The sequence below is a fragment of the Panthera tigris genome, chromosome X (assembly GCF_018350195.1).
Source record: "Panthera tigris isolate Pti1 chromosome X, P.tigris_Pti1_mat1.1, whole genome shotgun sequence".
In the NCBI taxonomy this organism is placed as follows: domain Eukaryota; kingdom Metazoa; phylum Chordata; class Mammalia; order Carnivora; family Felidae; genus Panthera; species Panthera tigris.
In genome coordinates, this window is record NC_056677.1 from 65,002,943 (window position 1) to 65,009,474 (window position 6,532).

At 37.4% G+C, this 6,532-nt stretch overlaps 1 non-coding gene across 1 annotated transcript; it reads left to right on the forward strand.

Annotated features, from left to right (window-relative positions):
- The first annotated feature begins 4,867 nt into the window (after positions 1 to 4,867).
- On the forward strand, positions 4,868 to 4,977 carry LOC122235597. Its single transcript, XR_006213642.1, has one exon. It is a non-coding gene; the product is annotated as a U6 spliceosomal RNA (small nuclear RNA).
- Positions 4,978 to 6,532: the final 1,555 nt, after the last annotated feature.

Below are 6,532 nucleotides of genomic sequence, written 5' to 3' on the forward strand. Positions count from 1 at the left end.
CAATTGTCCCTCCTTGTGTACTCTCGCCCTTTTCACTCTCCAAGAGCAGAGCTGTTGACTTTTAACATTCCAGATGTTAAGTCCTGCTGGCTGTCAGAACTCACGGTGTCCGGCCCCTCCACTTTTGCAAGCCAGGCTTGGGGGCTCTGCCTTGCCTGGGCAGGCTGCCCCTCCACTGCTCTGGCTCCCTCCAGCCAGTCCATGTAGCATGTACCGCCTCTCCACCCTTCCTTCCCTCTTCCGTGGGCCTCTTGTCTATGCTTGGCTCCAGAGAGTCTGTTCTGCTAGTTTTCTGGTGGTTTTCTTGGTTATTTAGGCAGATGTGGGTGGAATATAAGTGATCAGCAGGTGATATCAGCGTCCTCCTATGCCACTATCTTCTCTCTTTCTCATCCCATGTGTTTTTAAAATTTATTCTTTAATTTCCTTGTTGACCCATTCATTCTTAAGTAGGATGTTCTTTGGTCTCCATGTATTTATTGTCTTGCCAAACTTTTTCTTGTGGTTGACTTTAAGTTTCATAGCTTTGTGGTTGGAAAGTATGTGTGGTATGATGTCAAACTTTTTGTACTTGTTTAGGGTTGATTTGTCACCCAGTATGTGATCTATTCTGGATAATGTCCCGTGTGGTCTCAAAAAAATGTTTATTTTGCTGCTTTAAGATGAATGTTCTGAGTATATCTGTTAAGTCCATCTGGTCCAGTGTGTCATTCAAAGCTATGGTATCCTTGTCGGTTTTATGCTTAGACAATCTGTCCATTGCTGTAGGTGGAGTGTTAAAGTCCTTTACTATTATTGTGTTATTATCTATGAGTTTCTTTATGTTTATTACTAGTTGTTTTATATATTTGGGTGATTCCATGTTGGATGCATAAATATTTATAATTTTTAGATCTTGTTGGATAAACCCCTTTATTATGATATAGTGCTCTTTTACATTTCTTGTTATAGTCTTTGTTTTAATATCTAGTTTGTCTGATATAAATCCTGTGCTAGATTCTCTAAACCATTGTGGTGGCCTGGGGCTGGGCACAGCATGCGATGATGAGTGCACACACCTAGGCTCATCATGTAATTGTGGCTAGGGGTGTGCATATGGGAACAGTGTGGCAGCTGGGCTCTGCATGCAAAAGTAGCTGTGCACCCAGCGTTTGTGTGGGCATGTGAACAGCTTTAACAAAAATTACCCTCAGCCTTGTGCCAAGGCTACAAGAGGTGTCCATGCAACCTTATCTCCCACAGGTGGCTCTGGGTTTATGCACTTGGAAAGTGGCACCTGCCATGTTCCTCCTTTTCAAAGTCCCCCCAGCACACTTAAAATCGGTATGAACAGATATGTTTCTTGTTTGCTCCCTGGCATTGTGTAAGTGCCGTTTTTATCTTGCTTCTCCATGCAAGCTGCTATCTCTTTAAGGGCAGCAACCCAGCTATCCTTTGACCTCAGGACTCATTCAGTGCTGAGTTAGCTGTTTCTTAAAGTTCCAGGCCCCAAGGCCCACTGGTTTTAAAAACTCATGGAATTCAGCCTTTCTTGATTTTAAAGCCAGTTTTTATGGGGATTAGTCTTCCCTGTGTGAGCTCCTTCGTGTGATGTCTCATTTTTCTGAAGACAGCCTCCCTCCAACTTTCTGACCTTCCTAACACTTCATGTGCAGCTTCTTCCCTATATTTAGTTGTAGAGTTTGTTCTGCCAGTCTTTGGTTTGCTCTGCTGGTTAATTGATTTGGATGTGGATCATATATAGTTGTAAATGTGGTATGGGGTGAATTCAAGGTCCTCTTACTCCACCGTCTTCCCAAACTTCCCCCCAAAATAGGCAAAGATACATACAAGCATAAAAAAACATGAAGTATATAAGAAAAAAATGGTTAATGTTATTTCATCAAAATTAAAAACGTTTCTCTTCAAGAGTTACCATTAATTAAATGAAAACACTAGCCATAGACTGGGAGAAAATATTTGCAAAGTACATATCAAAGGACTCTAAACCAGACTATATAAAGATCTCTTACTATTCATTAATTTTTAAAAATGGCTGACCAATTAAAATGGACCAGACTTGAATAAAAACTTTACAAAAGTGGGGCGCCTGGGTGGCGCAGTCGGTTGAGCGTCCGACTTCAGCCAGGTCACGATCTCGCGGTCCGTGAGTTCGAGCCCCGCGTCAGGCTCTGGGCTGAGTTCGAGCCCCGCGTCAGGCTCTGGGCTGATGGCTCGGAGCCTGGAGCCTGTTTCCGATTCTGTGTCTCCCTCTCTCTCTGCCCCTCCCCCGTTCATGCTCTGTCTCTCTCTGTCCCAAAAATAAATAAAAAACGTTGAAAAAAAAATTTAAAAAAAAAAAAAAAAAAAAAAAACTTTACAAAAGTAAATATTTTGACTAATTATCACGTGAGAAATTCTCAGCAGACAAAAATAATAGCACTTCAAACAAGCTATAATGGCTAGAGTTAAAAAGACTGATAACATGAAATGTTAGTAAGGATGTGGAGCAACTGGAATGCTCATACAATGCTTGTGGGAGTGTAAAATGAAAGTACCACTTTGGAAAACAGTTTGGATATCTATATGTATAGCTGTATCTATGTGTATATATTTATTTATATCATCTATATGTCATCTATATCTATATATCTACTTGTACCTTATGATCCACTCATTCATTGAAGAGAAATGGAAAGATAAGCTCACAAAATTTTGTATAATAATGCCCAAGGCAGTGTTATTCACAGTAGCTAAAGACTGTAAATCACTATGTCTTTAAACACATGAAAAGATAAATAAATTGTAATGTGTCCATAAAATAGAATACTACTGATCAGTGAAAATTAATTCACAACCAACATACATAATGACAAAAATATAAATGAATATTTTTTGAGTCAATGAAACCAATTACAAAAGAACACATTCTATTTATTTCCATTTTTAAGTCCTAGAACACTAAAAACTTATCTATGGTGTAAAAAGTGGGATGATGATTGCCTCTGGGGTTCTGGAGACTGACTGGAAAAAGCTATGATGAAAGTTAATGAAGTGATAAAATTATTGTATACCTTAATTAGGTTGGTTATTACAAAGGTGTATCTATTTTTAAAACCTCATTAATTCTACACTTTAAAATTTGAATATTTTACTTCATGTAAATTACATTTTTTAAACAAAGGGGCCAGAAGAATAACGAAAATGAAAAAATGTGAGGTGTACCATCTGTATTATAACTAAAATAATTCTGATACTATGATGTTTTGACCTCTGGATGGAGAGAAACTAACCCTCCTGAAACTAGCCAATATTTAGTGATAGCAAAGAGCTCATCAGAGATGGTGTTTTGATATACAAAATAACCAGTTCAAAACCACACCTCCTCTATTTGGCCCACACATCCCAGGAGGCAATATTCCTCTGCTTTAATCATCCCATGGCCAGGTGCCAGCAACTAGGGACAAACATTGAGAGTCCACTGAAATCATTCAAACTAGACAGCCCCAAGCTGCTCACCTTTCCCAAGTTTGTTTTTCCTGCAGAAATCCCAATAAATACAGTGGCCCAAACCTTCCCTTTGCTCTTGTCTTCTACTTCCTGAACACCCAGGTGTATTTCCATGTAGCACATCATGGCATGGCATGCCTTCTGTCTCTAGAATCTGTGAGTATAGTGAATTTTCTTTCTCTTGAGCCTCTCTTCTGTCTTCTTATGTGGCTTTATATGAATAACCATTTTATATAAGAATACAAAACACAGGCTATCCAGATATGTAAACATAGTATAAATTCTAAGTAATCAAATCAGCCTGATATTAACAGATAGATTAACCATTTGAACAACTACAAATTCCAGACATAAATTTAAGAACATGTGGTAATAGTGTACTTAAACAAACTCTGTAATACATGGTTTTGGGACAACTGGGTTGTAATTTGGAAAAGAAAGCTAAATCCATAGCTCAAACCATACCACAAAGCAGTCCAAAGATTGATAGAATTGACTACAGGAAGCATTTAAAACTTTTATTAAAAAATACCCTATGCGAGGTCAAAAGACAAATGGCAAACTGAAGGAATACAATTCGTGTCACAAAAAGAGATCTAATATTTCCAACATAAATAATTCTCATAGAATTCATAAAAAAAAGATTAACAATTCAATATGAAATGTGGGGAAAACATTAACAGACGATTCACAGTATAAGAAATAGCAATGTTCCTGACAATATTGAAGATGCACAACCTCACTCATAATAACAGAATTTTAAAATGAAACTACAGTGAAATGCCACTTCTTTTTTTATTATAGCACACTCAATAATATAGTGAGGAGAGAGTTATTCTCATATATAACTGGTGGGAAAAGCAAAATAATACTATAATATAGTGAGGTGAGAGTTTTTCTCATATATAACTGGTGGGAAAAGCAAAATAATACACCTATGTGGTAGAATTTGGTTCTATCTGTGAACAATTTAAAGGTATATATCTTTTGGCTCAGCATTTCCGCTTCTGGAAACAACCCTACAGAACGCAAACACAAACACATATCATACAGAATATGTGCAAGGTTATTCATTACAAGACTATCTGTAATATTCCAAGATTGAAAACGACTCAGTGGACACCTATGGTAGACTTGTAAAATTAGCCATGCTTTATCCACAGAATGGAATATAATACAGCTATTAATAAATGATAAGGAATATCCCTATGTACTGCAAAGACTCCAGGACATATCAAGTGAAAAAAAGGAAACTACAGAGCAATGTTTAAAGCATGCTATCTTTTGTGTAAAATGGGAATAAAGTATGAGTATTCAAGTTTGCTTGTATTTGCATGAAGAAATAAAAATACATATAAATAAACCTACTAAAAATAGTATGCTCTCACGTCAGCAGCACATATACTAAAAATTGGAAATAAATCAAGAAGATTAGCATGGTGCCTGCACAGGGATGTTACACAAATTCATGAAGTCTCCCAATTTGGGGAAAAGAAATGGACATCCACATTCATGAAGGTAAAATGTCCTAAAAAAGTATCAACCAAAGTATTACACTAGACATATTATAATTAAATTGTCCCAAGTCAAGGACAAAGAGAGAATTTTGAAAACAGCAAGAGAAAATCGATCTCAAAGGAAGAAGACAGAGTAGGAGAATCCTGAGCTCACCTCCCACAAACACACTGAGGCAACAACTACATGTATTACAACTCACTATGTAAACAACCTGAAGACTGGCAGAACAGGTCTTTCATGGCTACTCTTGGAGAGGTCACATCAAAAAAGGTAGGAGAGGTAGAGATGCGATTGAAAACCAAACCTCCAGAGTGACTAAACACAAGTGGGAGGGACATCATGAACATGGAGGACTGGGAGGATCAGACCCCATACCTGGCACATTCTGGCCATGGGGACCATAACTGGGAAACTGATGCCTCATAATACTGGGCTTTGAAAATAAGTGGAGATTAACTCTAAAAGCTTGAAAAATCAGGGAAGACAACTCCAGGAGAACTGGAGGGCTACAGGAAATGGAGTCTCTGGGCTTAAAAGCCAGCACCCTCTATGGTTTAATTGAAAATAATTATATACACACAGATGTACACACACAAATCTGCATATGTGTATGTGAAACAACACACATAAATATATGGACTTTATGAAGCATCAAAAGAACTAATGTTCACAGATAGGTCTTTCAGGCCTACAACCCAGAGAAGTAACTAATCACAGATTACATTGCTTAGTGATTTTAAGAAATAAGATAAAATGTAATAATGACCATTCTTTCCCACAATATGTGTTTTCTGGACAGCATTTACCAAGCAGGGGTATAATACTAATAGAAATAGTACAATTCTCATCTTTCTACTAAATATTTGTCAGCTACTGGCAGCATCATGGTGTTTGTATTTACTAGTCATTGCTGATGGTTCCCAGAAAGAATTTCTCAGGGTTAATTTGAGAAAATCTGTATTTTAGAAAACCACATATCTCCATATTCTCCCTGGTTCCCTTGAGGTCCTCATTATACAGGTCAAGAATTCTCTAATAACATGCCAAATGCCTAAGCGTATAGACCTAAGTCACACTCAAAGACTGGGTCTAGATCTAAGATAGAGCTTCTGGATTTTTAACAAAACCTACAGAGAATTCAGATGTAGGTAATCTATGGAACTCACTTTTACAAACACTATTGTAGAGGTATTTCTCTATTTTATCTTCTCTTTTTTTCTCAACTCAAACTTTTTTTAGGGTGGAGAAGTATGTTTAGTCTTAATTACTGGATAGTAGTCATTGATGTAGTACTCTCTAAAGCACCATTTAGGGTCCTTCAAGAATGAGTTGTCCTCCAGTGAAACTCAAACCACACCTGAGCAATTACTCTATGCCAAGGATAGCTTGATGAGTAGCATTCATTTTGTGGTCAGCTGACTCAGGTCCCATTCTTGTGTATATTCTATTCAATATTGAATATTCTATCCCTTTCTGAAGTGGTATGACCCTCTAAAAGGTCTTAGGCCTTGATGTCCAGGTTATT